This window comes from Pseudophryne corroboree, chromosome 4, assembly GCF_028390025.1.
Source record: "Pseudophryne corroboree isolate aPseCor3 chromosome 4, aPseCor3.hap2, whole genome shotgun sequence".
In the NCBI taxonomy this organism is placed as follows: domain Eukaryota; kingdom Metazoa; phylum Chordata; class Amphibia; order Anura; family Myobatrachidae; genus Pseudophryne; species Pseudophryne corroboree.
Window position 1 is genome coordinate 770,757,001 of NC_086447.1, and position 18,629 is coordinate 770,775,629.

General features: G+C 46.4%; 1 protein-coding gene across 2 annotated transcripts in view; it reads left to right on the top strand.

Moving 5' to 3' along the window:
- Positions 1 to 18,629, top strand: part of SANBR (SANT and BTB domain regulator of CSR) — a 202,157-nt gene that overhangs the window by 156,672 nt on the left and 26,856 nt on the right. The window lies entirely within an intron of this gene.

Here is an 18,629-nt window from a genome sequence, read left to right on the forward strand (position 1 = left end):
AGAGAGGTAAACACGGAGAAAAGTCTCTAAATCTTGATTGACGCGTTCAGTTTGCCCATTGGTTTGTGGATGGTAAGCGGATGAAAACTTGAGTTTTATTTGTAAGACTGTACAGAGGGCTCTCCAGAATCTTGCAGTGAACTGTACCCCCCGATCAGAGACTATTTCCTGTGGTAACCCGTGCAGGCGGAAATGTTCCCAACTTGGGAGCTGATGGTAACCCAGTCAAAGGTACAAAATGTGCCATCTTAGAGAAATGGTCAATAATTACCCAGACGGTATTGTGACCCTTGGAAAGGGGCAATTCAGTGACAAAGTCCATAGAGATATGTGTCCAAGGCCTCTTAGGAATGGACAGTGGATGCAACAACCCCGCAGGAGGCAAATGAAGAATTTTGTGCTGAGCACACTGAGGACATGAGTTGACATAACTTTTAATATCCTTCATAGTGTCCCACCAGTAAGATCTTCGTAGAAACTCCCACATCTTTTGAACTCCAGGATGACCGTAAAACTTGGAAATATGAGCCCACTGCAACAACCTTGGTCGGAATTTAGCTGGCACAGACATTCTCCCAGGAGGAGGACCCAGAGCGGTGGGAGCTGCTGAAATAGAAACTGGACTGAGAATCAAGGCCTTTCCAACGGGGTTCTCCTCATCTGAAGCCGTCAAGGAGCGAGATAAAGCATCAGCTTTGGTGTTAAGCATCCCACCGGTACTTAATGACAAATGAGAATCGAATGAAGAAGAGCGCCCATGTAGCTTGACGGGGATTCAAGCACTGGGCTGTCTTGAGATACAGCAAGTTCTTGTGATCGGTATAAATCGTAATTAGGTGTTTAGCACCTTCCAATAGATATCTCCATTCTTCCAGGGCAGATTTTATTGCCAAGAGTTCCTGATCTCCGATGGTGTAGTTTTGTTCAGCAGGAGAGAACTTGCGAGAATGGAAACCACATGGATGCAACTTCCCGTCAGAGGAGTACTGTGAGAGCACGGCACCGATGCCGACCGAGGAAGCATCGACCTCCAAGAAGAATGGTTTTGAAAAATTTGGTTGCTGGAGTACCGGAGCGGACATAAAGGCTGCTTTCAACTGAGCGAACGCTGCTACAGCTTCAGAAGACCAGTGACTTGGGTCAGACCCCTTTTTGGTTAGAGCAGTAATAGGTGCCACAATGATAGAGAATCTCTTTATGAATTTCCGGTAGTAATTCGCAAAACCCAGAAACCTTTGTACCGCTTTCAAAGATAAAGGCTGAGTCCAGTCCCGAATAGCAGTGAGTTTTTCCGGATCCATACGAAGCTCCGTACCTGAGATGACGTAACCAAGAAATGGAATTGAAGGAACCTCAAAGGTACATTTGGAGATCTTACCGTAGAGATAATTCCTTCGTAGACGAATAAGTACCTCCTTGACCTGAATTCTATGCTCTGTGAGATTCTTAGAAAATATCAGAATGTCATCCAAGTATACCACTACACTTAGGTATAACATATCTCGGAAGATTTAATTCCCAAAACCTTGGAAGACGGCAGGGGCATTACTGAGCCCAAACGGCATTACCAGATATTCGTAATGCCCGTCCCTGGTATTGAAGGCCGTCTTCCATTCGTCCCCCTGTCGAATACGAATCAAATTATAAGCTCCCCTTAAGTCGAGCTTCGTGAAGACATGGGCTCCGCGAACCCTATCAAACAGTTCCGTGATGAGCGGAAAAGGATATTTGTTCTTAATGGTGATCTCATTTAAGCCGCGGTAGTCAATGCATGGCCTCAACCCTCCGTCCTTCTTCACAAAGAAGAAGCCCGCTCCCGCCGGGGAAGTAGAGGGGCGAATTAATCCTTTCTGCAGATTAGACTTGATATAGTCCGACATGGCTTGGGTCTCGGGCAATGACAAAGGATAAATGCGCCCCTGGGGTGGCATCTTCCCTGGGATGAGCTCAATGGGACAGTCCCAGGGTCTATGGGGTGGTTACTGATCGGCCGCCTGTTCCGAAAACACGTCTGCGAACTCCCGATAGGCCTCCGGAATGAGCTCCTCATCCGACTTGGAAGATACACGGAGCGGATAAACAGGAGTGAGACAATTAGAATGACAGAATGAACTCCAAGATACTATTTGTGACGACTTCCAGTTGACGTGAGGGTTGTGTACTTTAAGCCAAGGAAGACCAAGAACCAGATCGTGAGGCATCTCCCGAATCACTAGGAACTCCAGATGTTCTTGATGTAGAACTCCAACCTGCAGTTTGATTGGCACTGTGCGACTTGAAATAAGACCATTAGAAATTTAGGTACCATTGATGGCAGTCAGCGTAATAGGTCGTTCGACGGATTGTAACTGTAAACCCAGTTTTTGAATGCAAGAAAGAGAAACAAAATTCCCTGCAGCCCCGGAGTCCAGCAGGGTCTTAACAGGTTTGGCTATAGACCCAGAAAACAAGGACACGGAGAGTAAACAGTCCACTGTCGGAGAAGGTTTAGCTGTAACCCCTAACTCGACTCCTCCGGAACAAGCTAGGACTGCCCGTTTCCCGGACGGGACTTACAAAACTTGAGAAAGTGATCCGCAGCTCCACAGTAGAGGCAGAGTCTACCCTCACGACTGCGCTCTCGTTCTTCCGGGGACAGCCGAGATCTATTAATTTGCATAGGTTCGTCTGGACTTGGAGTGATCGTTTGCTTAGTCGGGAGAGACCGGAATCTGGATAGTTCAGTCTGACTACGTTCACCACCTCGTTCCTGCATACGAAGATCCACCTTTACACAGAGTGAGATCAACTCTTCTAAGGAATCTGGCAAGTCCCTAGTGATCAGTGCGTCCTTTAGACGGTCAGAGAGCCCATTCCAGAAAGCGGCCCGGAGAACATCATTATTCCAGCGCAGTTCTGAAGCTATGGTTTGGAAATGAATCACATACTGTCCCACTGAACGGGAGCCTTGTCGGACTCGGAGCAAATCCGAAGAAGCAGCGGTCGTTCTGCCGGGCTCATCGCAGATCCTACGGAATGACGTGATAAAGTGGGTGTAACTGGACACCAACGGGTCAGAACGCTCCCATAACGGAGACACCCAATCCAACGCTGAACCTTCAAGCAAGGAAATAATGTATGCCACCTTGGACCGATCTGTGGGGAAGTTGTGTGAGAGAAGTTCAAAATGTACCTCGCATTGGTTGAGAAAACCACGGCAATTCTTTTGGATTCCCGTTCTAGCGAGAGGGAGTGGGGAGCTGAAGGCGTGACCTGGTTCCGGGCAAGGATTGAACATTACCAGGGACAACTACTGGAGCGGGTACTGGAGCTGGAGCCGGGACTACTGAAGCCAGAGAAGCCTGAATTTGATCCAGCCGACCAGATAACTCCTGGAGATACTGCATCACTTGGCTTTGTGCCGTCTCCTGACTTTGAACTCGGGAAACCAGATCCTGGATGGCGCTTGCCTCTGGGTTCCGATCCCCCGGGTCCATGGGGCCTGAGTATACTGTCACTGACCTGGGTTGGGGATGTTGTGGACTCGGCGGTTCTTCCGATGGACGGGAATAGGAACCACAGGTGGGTCGGAGCAGGGATGGTCGGATATAGGATTTCCTCATACAAGACTCTAATAGTTAGGTTTGGTAAAAGAATGCTGAGGAACTTTATTAAAGAAAGGGAGCAATACAGCGGCACATGAAAGAGCGTGAACTTGTAGGCAATGTTAAAAAGTTACTGAAGAATTCATGAGCAATGATGAAGGACACTGAGGAATTTGTGAGCGATGTTTAAAGACACTGATGAATGAAGAACTTGTGAGCGATGGTAAATGACACTGAAGAATTGGTGAACGATGTTTAAAGACACTGATGAATGAAGAACTTGTGAGCGATGGCAAATGACATTGAAGAATTGGTGAGCTGTGTTTAAAGACACTGATGAATGAAGAACTTGTGAGCGATGGTAAATGACACTGAAGAATTGGTGAGCGGTGTTCAAGGACACGGATGAATGAAGAACTTGTGAGTGATGGCAAATGACACTGAAGAATTGGTGAGCGGTGTCCAAGGACACGGATGAATGAAGAACTTGTGAGCGATGATAAATGACACTGAAGAATTGGTGAGCGGTGTTTAAGGACTCTGATGAATGAAGAACTTGTGAGCGATGGTAAATTACACTGAAGAATTGGTGAGCGGTGTTTGAAGACACTGATGAATGAAGAACTTGTGAGCGATGGTAATTGACACTGAACGCTGGAAGCACTAAGGTTGGTTCGGCCCGCAGGCCTTGCTGAATCCAGGGAGCGCTGGCAACTGCACTGCAGAGGAACACTCTAGTTGCTCGTATCACTGGAGACTGTGCTGCAGGAAGGCACCCTGAATGCTAGGTGCAAAGGAGTATAGCTGCTGGGAAACACACTGCGTATGGGAGCTCTGGCATCCACTTCGGAAAAGAGACGATACTCAGGCACCGAGGCTCTGCCCGGCGTCTGACTTTGAATCTCCCGCCTCCGCTGGATTGGCGGAACAGTCTGATGATGTCACCTGCTCCCCGCCCACGTGATGCCGGGTGTCATGGCGGCGCCCCTGCCCCGGAGAACCGCCGGGAGCCGCACCAGCCAGACGCCAGAGCCCGTGGACCACCGAAGGCGGAGGCCGCAGCACAGACCAGCAAGCAAGCAGGGGTAAGCGCGGCGAACGCCGCCTCTGGCGTGTGACAGCAGCATTGTGGTGACCACCAGTATATAGTAGTACAGTACAGTAGGCCATTGCTGTTTCTTGCTGCTGTGTCACTTCTAGTATCCTGATCAGTGCTGCATTGTTATGACCAGTATATAGTAGTACAGTGCAGCATTGTGGTGACCACCAGTATACAGTAGTATAGTACAGTAGGCCATTGCTGGTTCTTGCTGCTGTGTGTCACTTCTAGTATCCTGATCAGTGCTGCATTGTTGTGACCAGTATATAGTAGTAGAGTGCAGCATTGTGGTGACCACCAGTATATAGTAGTACAGTACAGTAGGCCATTGCTATTGATGTATTACTGGCATATAATTCCACACATTAAAAAATGGAGAACAAAAATGTGGAGGGTAAAATAGGGAAAGATCAAGATCCACTTCCACCTCGTGCTGAAGCTGCTGCCACTAGTCATGGCCGAGACGATGAAATGCCATCAACGTCGTCTGCCAAGGCCGATGCCCAATGTTATAGTAGAGAGCATGTAAAATCCAAAAAACAAAAGTTCAGTAAAATGACCCAAAAATCAAAATTAAAAGCGTCTGATGACAAGCGTAAACTTGCCAATATGCCATTTACGACACGGAGTGGCAAGGAACGGCTGAGGCCCTGTCCTGTGTTCATGGCTAGTGGTTCAGCTTCACATGAGGATGGAAGCACTCATCCTCCCGCTAGAAAAATGAAAAGACTTAAGCTGGCAAAAGCACAGCAAAGAACTGTATGTTCTTCTAAATCACAAATTCCCAAGGAGAGTCCAATTGTGTCGGTTGCGATGCCTGACCTTTCCAACACTGGACGGGAAGAGGTGGCGCCTTCCACCATTTGCACGTCCCCTTCAAGTGCTGGAAGGAGCACCCGCAGTCCAGTTCCTGATAGTCAAATTGAAGATGTCACTGTTGAAGTACACCAGGATGAGGATATGGGTGTTGCTGGCGCTGAGGAGGAAATTGACAAGGAGGATTCTGATGGTGAGGTAATTGTTTAAGTCAGGCACCTGGGGAGATACCTGTTGTCCGTGGGACGAATATGGCCATTGACATGCCTGGTCAAATTACAAAAAAAATCACACCTTCGGTGTGGAATTATTTTAACAGAAATGCGGACAACAGGTGTCAAGCCGTGTGTTGCCTTTGTCAAGCTGTAATAAGTACGGGTAAGGACGTTGACCACCTAGGAACATCCTCCCTTATACGTCACCTGGAGCGCATTCATCAGAAGTCATTGACAAGTTCAAAAACTTTGGGTGACGGCGGAAGCAGTCCACTGACAACTAAATCCCTTCCTCTTGTAACCAAGCTCCTGCAAACCACACCACCAACTCCCTCAGTGTCAATTTCCTCATTAGACATGAAAAACAATAGTCCTGCTGGCCATGTCACTGGCAAGTCTGACGAGTTCTCTCCTGACTGGGATTCCTCCGATGCATCCTTGAGTGTAACGCCTACTGCTGCTGGCGCTGCTGTTGTTGCTGCTGGGAGTCAATTGTCATCCCAGAGAGGAAGTCGGAAGACCACTTGTACTACTTCCAGTAAGCAATTGACTGTCCAACAGTCCTTTGCGAGGAAGATGAAATATCACAGCAGTCATCCTGCTGCAAAGCGAATAACTCGGGTCTTGGCAGCTACGGTGGTGTTAAACGTGTGTCCGGTATCCACCGTTAATTCACAGGGAATTAGAGAATTGTTTGAGGTACTGTGTCCCCGGTACCAAATACCATCTAGGTTCCATTTCTCTAGGCAGGCGATGCCGAGAATGTACACAGACATCAGAAAAAGAGTCACCAGTGTCTTAAAAAATGCAGTTGTACCCAATGTCCACTTAACCACGGACATGTGGACAAGTGGAGTAGGGCAGACTCTGGACTATATGACTGTGACAGCCCACTGGGTAGATGTATTGCCTCCCGCAGCAAGAACAGCAGCGGCGGCACCAGTAGCAGCATCTCGCAAACGCCAACTCGTTCCTAGGCAGGCTACGCTTTGTATCACCGCTTTTCATAAGAGGCACACAGCTGACAACGTCTTACGGAAACTGAGGAACATCATCGCAGAATGGCTTACCCCAGTTGGACTCTCCTGTGGATTTGTGACATCGGACAATGCCACCAATATTGTGCGTGCATTACATGTGGGCAAATTCTAGCACGTTCCATGTTTTGCACATACATTGAATTTGGTGGTGCAGAATTTTTTTAAAAACGACAGGGGCGTGCAAGAGATGCTGTCGGTGGCCCGAAGAATTGCGGGCCACTTTCGGCATTCAGCCACCACGTGCCGAAGACTGGAGCACCAGCAAACACTCCTGAACCTGCCCCGCCATCATCTGAAGCAAGAGGTGGTAACGAGGTGGAATTCAACCCTCTATATGCTTCAGAGGATGGAGGAGCAGCAAAAGGCCATTCAAGCCTATACAGCTACTTACGATATAGGCAAAGGAGAGGGAATGCACCTGACTCAAGCGCAGTGGAGAATGATTTCAACGTTGTGCAAGGTTCTGCAACCCTTTGAACTTGCCACATGTGAAGTCAGTTCAGACACTGACAGCCTGAGTCAGGTCATTCCCCTCATCAGGCTTTTGCAGAAGAAGCTGGAGAGATTGAAGAAGGAGCTAAAACGGAGCGATTCCTCTAGGTATGTGGGACTTGTGGATGGAGCCCTTAATTTGCTTAAGCAGGATTCACGGGTGGTCAATCTGTTGAAATCAGAGCACTACATTTTGGCCACCGTGCTCGATCCTAGATTTAAAACCTATGTTGTATCTCTTTCCGGCAGACACAAGTCTGCAGAGGTGCAAAGACCTGCTGGTGAGACACTTGTCAAGTCAAGCGGAACGTGACCCGTCAACAGCTCCTCCTTCACATTCTCCCGCAACTGGGGCTGCGAGGAAAAGGCTAAGAATTCCGAGCCCACCCGCTGGCGGTGATGCAGGGCAGTCTGGAGCGAGTGCTGACATCTGGTCCGGACTGAAGGACCTGCCAACGATTACTGACATGTCGTCTGCTGTCACTGCATATGATTCTGTCACCATTGAAAGAATGGTGGAGGATTATATGAGTGACCGCATCCAAGTAGGCACGTCAGACAGTCCGTACGTATACTGGCAGGAAAAAGAGGCAATTTGGAGGCCCTTGCACAAACTGGCTTTATTTTACCTAAGTTGCCCCCCCCCCCCCTTCCCCTCCAGTGTGTACTCCGAAAGAGTGTTTAGTGCAGCCGGTCACCTTGTCGGCAATCTGCGTACGAGGTTACTTCCAGAAAATGTGGAGAAGATGATGTTCATCAAAATCAATTTATAATCAATTCCTCCGTGGAGACATTCACCAGCAATTGCCTCCAGAAAGTACACAGGGACCTGAGATGGTGGATTCCAGTGGGGACGAATTAATACTCTGTGAGGAGGGGGATGTACACAGTGAAAGGGGTGAGGAATCGGAGGATGATGAGGAGGTGGACATCTTGCCTCTGTAAAGCCAGTTTGTGCAAGTAGAGATTGATTGCTTCTTTTTTGGTGGGGGCCCAAACCAACCAGTCATTTCAGTCACAGTCGTGTGGCTGACCCTGTCGCTGAAATGATGGGTTCGTTAAAGTGTGCATGTCCTGTTTATACAACATAAGGGTGGGTGGGAGGGCCCAAGGACAATTCCATCTTGCACCTCTTTTTTCTTTCATTTTTCTTTGCATCATGTGATGTTTGGGGCCAATTTTTTTAAGTGCCATCCTGTCTGACACTGCAGTGCCACTCCTAGATGGGCCAGGTGTTTGTGCCGGCCACTTGGGTCGCTTAGCTTAGTTATCCAGCGACCTCAGTGCAAATTTTAGGATTAAAAATAATATTGTGAGGTGTTCAGAATAGACTGGAAATGAGTGGAAATTATGGTTATTGAGGTTAATAATACTATGGGATCAAAATGACCCCCAAATTCCATGATTCAAGCTGTTTTTGAGGGGTTTTTGAAAAAAAAAAAACACCCGATCCAAAACACACCCGAATCCGACAAAACAATTTCAGGGAGGTTTTGCCAAAATGCGTCCGAATCCAAAACACGGCCGCGGAACCGAATCCAAAACCAAAACACAAAACCCGAAAAATGTCTGGTGCACATCTCTAAATTATAAATTCTTACTCAAATCCTAGTGTACTGGGATATATATAATTAATCCCCCCCCCCCCCAAAAAAAAGAGTAGGTAGGTAAGTTTAAGAATGCAAATTTTAATCTATAAAATCGACAGTCTTGCAGCGTGTTAGCGTCGTTTCCGTCAAGTCATGACCTTTTTCAAGCTTACCAACACATCAAAGACAGAATAAAGTGCTCATAGCAGCATCAACCTACCTGCACCCACAGAGCCTCTTAAATGACATTCCTCACTGGCATGCATTTCAGACGACTGGTGCCACCACTCCCTGAGTCGTGCGTAAATACAGCATGCATCCCAAAGGCAGTGGAACACATTCATGGAAATGCCACCAGTCTCAACAACAAGGCACTTGCGCACCAACTAAGTGGAGCGCAAGTACCAAAAGTCCCCTAGTTTCATCCATTGCCTTTAGTTAATGGTTGTAATATATCATTAAATACACTGCTCAAAAAAATAAAGGGAACACTTCAACAAAACATCCTAGATCTGAATGAATGAAATACTCATATTAAATACTTTGTTCTTTACATAGTTGAATGTGCTGACCACAAAATCACACAAAAATGATCAATGGAAATCAAATTTATTAACCCATGGAGGTCTGGATTTGGAGTCACACTCAAAATTAAAGTGGAAAAACACCCTACAGGCTGATCCAACTTTGATGTAATGTCCTTAAAACAAGTCAAAATGAGGCTCAGTAGTGTGTGTGGCCTCCACGTGCCTGTATGACCTCCCTACAACGCCTGGGCATGCTCCTGATGAGGTGGCGGATGGTCTCCTGAGGGATCTCCTCCCAGACCTGGACTAAAGCATCCGCCAACTTCTGGACAGTCTGTGGGGCAACGTGGCATTGGTGGATGGAGCGACACATGATGTGCTCAATTGGATTCAGGTCTGGGGAACGGGCGGGCCAGTCCATAGCATCAATGCCTTCGTCTTGCAGGAACTGCTGACACACTCCAGCCACATGAGGTCTAGCATTGTCTTGCATTAGGAGGAACCCAGGGCCAACCGCACCAGCATATGGTCTCACAAGGGGTCTGAGGATCTCATCTCGGTACCTAATGGCAGTCAGGTTACCTCTGGCGAGCACATGGAGGGCTGTGCGGCCTCCCAAAGAAATGCCACCCCACACCATTACTGACCCACTGCCAAACCAGTCATGCTGGAGGATGTTGCAGGCAGCAGAACGTTCTCCTTGGCGTCTCCAGACTCTGTCATGTCTGTCACATGTGCTCAGTGAGAACCTACTTTCATCTGTGAAGAGCACAGGGTGCCAGTAACGAATTTGCCAATCTCGGTGTTCTCTGGCAAATGCCAAACGTCCTGCACGGTGTTGGGCTGTAAGCACAACCCCCACCTGTGGACGTCGGGCCCTCATACCACCCTCATGGAGTCTGTTTCTGATCGTTTGAGTAGACACATGCACATTTGTGGCTTGCTGGAGGTCATTTTGCAGGGCTCTGGCAGTGCTCCTCCTGTTCCTCCTTGCACAAAGGTGGAGGTAGCGGTCCTGCTGCTGGGTTGTTGCCCTCCTACGGCCTCCTCCACATCTCCTGATGTACTGGCCTGTCTCCTGGTAGCGCCTCCATGCTCTGGACACTACGCTGAAAGACACCGCAAACCTTCTTGCCACATCTCGCATTGATGTGCCATCCTGGATAAGCTGCACTACCTGAGCCACTTGTGTGGGTTGTAGACTCCGTCTCATGCTACCACTAGAGTGAAAGCACCGCCAGCTTTCAAAAGTGACCAAAACATCAGCCAGAAAGCATAGGAGCTGAGAAGTGGTCTGTGGTCACCACCTGCAGAACAACTCCTTTATTGGGGGTGTCTTGCTAATTGCCTATAATTCCCATCTGTTGTCTATTCCGTTTGCACAACAGCATGTGAAATTGATTGTCAATCAGTGTTGCTTCCTAAGTGGACAGTTTGATTTCACAGAAGTGTGATTGACTTGGTGTTACATTGTGTTGTTTAAGTGTTCCCCTTTGAGCAGTGTATATATGCGAAAACAGGGTGCTTCAAATGCATTGGTTGCACCACATGTAGGTCCATGCTTACGGGACCCACATTTCCCCATCCACATATTGCAGCACAAATAACAATATACTAATACCAGGTCTCATGCAACTCAGTCATCTTTTTTTGCCGAAAATGCACATTAATGTCTTGTTTGTCCTGACGAAGATGTTGAAAAGACATTGAAACGTTGACTGTGAAGACAAGACTGCTGTTGTTATTTTACATGCCGTGAGTGCCGCCAATTGAGCTATGTTGTATGTTGTAACAGGGGGATGTCCCATTATACCTGGAGGGCACCGGCTGTTTCACATTCGTTCTGTATCGTGTGTGGAGTGCCGCTGAACGGTTGGAATATATATATATATATATATATATATATCAATCCAAGTAGAAGAAAGGCACTCAGGAGACCTACATTGCAAATAAGAATCTGTAATAGACCTGGTACAGAGTCTGACATTTTCGGGGAAACAACCCCTTCCTCAGGACCACACCAGTACACAGCAACATACAAATGATCCCACCTAAAGACCCCCAGTGTCTACTCATAAAGAGGCCACTCACCAATTTCCTTAAAAGCATCATAAAGTCATTTAATTCAGTAGAATAGCAGTTTACAGTTTTAAGCCAAGTCGACGTTTCGATCAAATACAATGATCTTTTTGAAGACATCCTTGCAGAGTACAAGGAACAAGACACCAGGAGCAGCATGCTCTGAAGGGCTACACACTGACGATGTCAAATGCAGGAGGTGGTCATAATAATGTGACTCGATGGTGTATATGTGTGTGTATATATATATATGTATGTATGTGTATATATATATGTGTGTGTATATATATATGTGTGTATATATATATGTATATATATATACACACAGCATACAGACGTGGCACTCACGGTGAAATACATGAAGTTTCACACCTTACAGCAACGTTTCAGTGGTCTGTGCCACTGTCGTCAGGCTTTATTGACGACAGTGGCACAGACCACTGAAACGTTGCTGTTAAACCTTTTGTAAGGTGTAAAACTTCACCGTGAGTACCATGTCTGTATGCTGTGAATCGACTTGGTCACGGAGGCACCGGTGGTTTGACTTGTTACTTATGGAGAGTGCCGTACCTGCTGCTGTGTGTGTGTGTGTGTGTGTGTGTGTGTGTGTGTGTGTGTGTGTATGTGTGTGTGTATATATATATATATATATGTGTGTGTGTGTGTTTAGAATGAAAAAAATTGTGCCACTTGTGAGGATAATATCACCTATGTGTTTATCTGGCAATTAAAAATAATAAATAGTTCAATATATAGCGACCAACAGTGTTTATACAGCTATTTAAAAGAATAGTACCCAGTGTATAAAGAATATATATACAATTTATTATGATCACAGGAGCCAATAAAAAAGAATAAAAAAATGTTTCTAAAAATATTCACATCTGACATATACCAAAATAATTGGTTTCATAGGAACACAAAAACAAAAAATAAATAAATTCAAGATATACACAGTATTAGAATAAAAGCACATAGATATAGATAAAAGATATGTGTATATCTTATCTTGGATAGAGGTCATCAAGGGTTAGCCCAACGCGTTAGCCCAACGCGTTTCGTCTATGATAGACTTCATCAAGGGGTGAAGTCTATCATAGACAAAACGCGTTGGGCTAACCCTTGATGACCTCTATCCAAGATAAGATATACACATATCTTTTATGACGCGCTTGTCCAAGAAAGTGGCGCTTCCGTCTCCTGACACAGCGGCCCTTAAGGACCCTGCAGATCGCAGGCAAGAAACTACCTTAAAGTGTATTTATTCTCATACGGGTGCTGTGCTAAGACCGACAATTGCGTCGGCATGGGTGTGTAGCGCAATTGCAGCTTGGACAGATGAGCTGACAGATCAATTTGATAATATGGATAAGGATACTATATTCTTAACTCTAGCCCATATAAAAGACGCAGTCTTATTTATGAGGGATGCTCAAAGGGACATTGGATTGCTAGCTTCTAGGGCCAATGCCATGTCTATTTCAGCGAAAAGATCCTTATGGACTCGCCAATGGACGGGTGATGCGGATTCCAAAAAACATATGGAAGTACTACCCTATAAGGGTAATGTATTGTTTGGGGATGGGCTGACGGACCTGGTTTCCACAGCTACGGCAGGTAAACCAAATTTTTTACCATATATTCCCCAACAGCAAAAGAAAGTTACACCCTATCAGATGCAGTCCTTTTGGTTGCACAAGTCCAGAAGAGGTCGGGGATCATCTTTCCTCGCCAGAGGTAAGGGCAGAGGCAAAAGAGCAACTGCTTCGGCAGGTGCCCAGGAACAAAAGTCCTCCCCGGCTGCTCCAAAACCCACAGCATGACGCTGGGGCTCCCCTTAGGGAGTCCGCACCAGTGGGGGCACGTCTTCGACTTTTCAGTCAGGCCTGGGTCAGTTCGGACCTGAATCCCTGGGTGTTGGAAATAGTTTCCCAGGGTTGCAAATTGGAATTCGAGGAGGTGCCCCCACGCCGCTTTTTCAAATCGGCCCTACCAGCTTCCACATCGGACAGGGATATAGTGTTAGCTGCAATTCAAACGCTGTGTATACAGCAAGTGATAATCAAGGTTCCCCTGCACCAGCAGGGAAGAGGTTACTACTCAACCCTATTTGTGGTCCCGAAACCGGACGGTTCGGTCAGGCCTATTTTGAATCTGAAATCCCTAAACCTGTACATAAAAAGATTCAAATTCAAAATGGAATCTCTCAGAGCGATAATAGCCAACATGGAGGAGGGGGAGTTTATGGTGTCTCTGGACATAAAGGATGCATACCTTCATGTCCCCATATATGCCCCCCATCAGGAATACCTGAGATTCGCTGTACAGGATTGTCATTACCAATTTCAGACGTTGCCGTTTGGACTCTCCACGGCCCCGAGGATTTTCACCAAGATAATGGCGGAAATGATGGTGGTCCTGCGCAAGCATGGAGTCACAATTATCCCATACTTGGACGATCTCCTGATAAAAGCGAGATCAAGGGAGAAATTGCTGAGCAGTGTGGCGCTCTCTCTGAGAGTGCTCCAGCAACACGGTTGTATTCTAAATCTGCCGAAGTCACAGTTGATTCCGACAACTCGACTACCGTTCCTAGGTATGATACTGGATACGGAACAAATGAAGGTCTTCCTCCCAATAGAGAAAGCCCAGGACATCCAGGACATGGTCAGAGACCTAATAAAACCGAAAAGGGTGTCCGTTCACCAATGCACTCGAGTTCTGGGAAAAATGGTGGCGGCCTACGAGGCTATTCCCTTCGGAAGGTTCCATGCAAGGACTTTTCAATGGGACCTTCTGGACAAGTGGTCCGGGTCCCATCTGCACTTACATCGGAAAATAACTCTGTCCCCAGGACCAAGAGTGTCCCTCCTGTGGTGGTTGCAAAGTGCTCACCTCCTGGAGGGTCGCAGGTTCGGAATTCAGGATTGGATCCTGGTTACCGCGGATGCGAGCCTCCGAGGATCGGGAGCGATCACGCAGGGAAAGAATTTTCAGGGTCTTTGGTCAGACCAGGAGTCCTGTCTACACATCAATGTGTTGGAACTCAGGGCCATTTACAACGGCCTTCGACAAGCGGAGAGTCTTCTTCGAAACCTACCGGTTCTGATTCAATCAGACAATGTCACAGCAGTGGCTCATGTGAACCGCCAAGGTGGGACAAGAAGCAGAGTCGCGATGGCGGAAGCCACAAGGATCCTTCGCTGGGCGGAAAATCATGTAAGCGCTCTGTCGGCTGTCTTCATTCCGGGAGTGGACAACTGGGAAGCAGACTTCCTCAGCAGACACGATCTCCATCCAGGAGAGTGGGGACTTCATCAAGAAGTCTTTGCAGACGTAACGCGTCTTTGGGGAACTCCTCAAATAGACATGATGGCGTCACGCCTCAACAAAAAGCTTCGGAGGTATTGTGCCAGGTCTCGGGACCCTCAGGCAGTAGCAGTAGACGCTCTGGTAACACCGTGGGTGTTCAAATCGGTCTACGTGTTTCCTCCTCTAACTCTCATCACAAAAGTGTTGAGGATCATAAGACGAAGAAGAGTACAGACAATACTCGTTGTCCCAGACTGGCCTCGAAGGGCCTTGTACTCGGATCTACAAGAGATGCTCACAGGAGATCCCTGGCCTCTTCCTCTGAGGGAAGACCTGTTGCAACAGGGGCCCTGTGTATTTCAAGACTTACCGCGGTTACGTTTGACGGCATGGCGGTTGAACGCCGAATCCTAGCGAAAAAGGGGATTCCGGAAGAGGTCATCCCTACTTTAATAAAGGCTAGGAAGGAGGTGACTGTAAAACATTATCACCGTATCTGGCGAAAGTATGTGTCTTGGTGTGAGACCAAGAATGCACCTACGGAAGATTTTCATCTGGGTCGTTTTCTCCACTTCCTACAGACAGGAGTGGATATGGGCCTGAAATTAGGCTCTGTTAAGGTACAGATTTCGGCCCTCTCGATTTTCTTTCAGAAGGAATTGGCTTCTCTTCCAGAAGTCCAGACGTTTGTAAAGGGAGTGCTGCACATCCAGCCCCCTTTTGTGCCTCCAGTGGCACCATGGGACCTGAACGTAGTGTTGCAGTTCCTAAAATCACACTGGTTTGAACCGCTTAACAAGGTTGAGTTGAAATTTCTTACCTGGAAGGTGGTCATGTTGTTGGCCTTAGCATCAGCAAGGCGAGTGTCAGAATTGGCGGCTTTGTCACACAAGAGCCCCTACTTGATTTTTCATGTGGATCGAGCTGAATTGAGGACACGTCCGCAATTTTTACCTAAAGTGGTTTCTTCATTCCATATGAATCAACCTATTGTGGTGCCTGTGGCTACAAGTGACCTGGAGGATTCCAGATCCCTGGACGTAGTCAGGGCCTTAAAAATGTATGTAGCCAGGACGGCTAGACTTAGGAAAACAGAGGCTCTGTTTGTCCTGTATGCGGCCAATAAGATTGGCGCACCTGCTTCGAAGCAGACTATTGCTCGCTGGATCTGTAATACGATTCAGCAGGCTCACTCTACGGCTGGATTGCCGGTACCAAATTCGGTTAAGACCCATTCCACTAGGAAGGTGGGCTCTTCTTGGGCGGCTGCATGAGGCGTCTCGGCATTACAACTTTGCCGAGCGGCGACTTGGTCGGGGTCAAACACTTTTGCTAAATTCTACAAGTTTGATACCCTGGCTGATGAGGACCTAGCGTTTGCTCAGTCGGTGCTGCAGAGTCATACGCACTCTCCTGCCCGATTGGATGCTTTGGTATAAATCCTATGGTCCTTACGGAGTCCCCAGCATCCTCTAGGAGGTAAGAGAAAATAAGATTTTAAACCTACCGGTAAATCTATTTCTCCTAGTCCGTAGAGGATGCTGGGCGCCCGTCCCAGTGCGGAAACTCTGCAAGACTTGTATATAGTTGTTGCTTACATAAGGGTTATGTTACAGTTGAAATCGGTCTTGGACCGTTACTGTTGTTGTTCATACGGTTAACTGGTTATGTATGTTCCAGGTTACATGGTATGATTGGTGTGGGCTGGTATGAATCTTGCCCTTGGATTGCTAAATCCTGCCTTGTATTGTCCATCTCCTCTGGGCACAGTTCTCTAACTGAGGTCTGGAAGAGGGGCATAGAGGGAGGAGCCAGTGCACACCCATAGTCAAAGTTCTTTTTAGGTGCCCTATCTCCTGCGGAGCCCGTCTATACCCCATGGTCCTTACGGAGTCCCCAGCATCCTCTACGGACTAGGAGAAATCGATTTACCGGTAGGTTTAAAATCTTATTATGTGCCTTGCACTCCAGATAAATTGAGATTATGATGTGTGCAGCTGCGATTGTGTGTATATATATATATATATATATATATATATATATATATATATAAAATACACAGTAGTGTCCGGCACTCCAATACTGGAAACAGCTGATCCCGGTTCCCGAATTGGAATAGTAGACAACAAAGAGAAGAAAACGGCACTCAGGAATTCCAAGATGGTTATATCTGGTCCAGATACAACCATCTTGGAATTCCTGAGTGCCGTTTTCTTCTCTTTGTTATATATATATATATATATATATATATATATATATAAAATATGAGAGAGAGAGAGATGGTGAGTGTGTGTATATGCATGTATGTGTTTGTGTGTGTGTGTGTGTGTGTGTGTGTGTGTGTGTGTGTGTGTGTATGTGTATATATATATATATATATATATATATATATATATATATATATATACACTCACACAGCCAAAAACAGAGTTAAGGTGTGTTGCTTTTTAATTTATTGTTCTAAAATACAGATGTGGTTGTCCCTTGTGCTATTGTAGCAGAGAAAAAAACATTATTAATTGAAAAAATGGGGATACAACTCCATATTTTTGCAACTTTCCCCATTTACTAAACTGCAGTACTGCTGAGAGTGCAAACACTGTATTGAATATGATATCCTGTATGGGGTGTAGTATGGTATGCCGGCGGCCGGGCTCCCGGCGACCAGCATACCGGCGACGGGAGGCCGACCGCCGGCATACCAACAGCGTGGCGAGCGCAAAGGAGCCCCTTGCGGGCTCGCTGCGCTCGCCACGCTGTGGGCATGGTGGCTATTTATTCTCCCTCCAAGGGGGTCGTGGACCCCCAGGAGGGAGTATATCTGTCGGTATGCCGGGTGTCGGTATGCTGGGTGTCGGGATTCCGGCGCCGGTATACTGTGCGCCAGAATCCCAACATTCGGCATACTGAAGATCACCCCTTGTATGATAACTGAAGGTGTGTAGGCAGGACCTTGTCTTGTACAGGCTTATGTCGTCTTAATGAAACATTAAGATGACATACCATTTTGGTAATGCTATGGCACAATGTAACAAGCTTGTGTAAGAAAATACCTATACTAACATTCCTATGTAAAGTATTTCTTTGTGCTGTTGTAGATATGTATATTTGTACCCTTATGTTACAGTACAGGTAGGCTATTAAAAGTTGATGTAGGTATTGAATTAGTAATTACCTGGGTGGTGCGTGGCTGTCACAAGTGTATAAATTAGGTCAGTATGATGAAATGAGCACTGTTGGTTTAATTAGCAATTCCAATTTGGTGGTAAAACCGTTGTCCGCTTAATATTAGTACCATTCATATAGTTTCACATTTCACAAGTCTCATACAGATCACAATATGTTGGCGCCCATATATCAACGAGTGTTAAAACTCATTGTGAATGCTAAAACTCATTGCATTTGATAAGTGGTGTACAGCCAATCAGCTCCCAACTGTAATTTTTCACATGACCATTAAGAGCTGATTGGCTGGATCACCATTTATCATACACAACAAGTTTTCTCATTTACAATGAGTTTTAACACTCATTGATAAATAAGCCTCATAATCTGTTAAAAATATACTACATAATATGAATACTATTCTGTCCTAAATAAAAGTCAATGAAACATGTTTCAGCTGTGAGACAAATGAAACAAGCATTTTTAAACATGCATAAAAGCTATTTTAGAGCGTCATTCAGTCTATATGTGCTGGAACAGTCGTATTGCAGCTCCAACCATAAAGTTGCTTTAATGAACTCATGTTTATCAGTTGTATCCTGTTGACCTACATTATATTATTGTATGGTAACTGCATCGGAAGGAACAACACATAAAAGTGTTGCCAGACTTGCACTGATCAGAGAAGATCAGGGAACTTCAAATCATTGT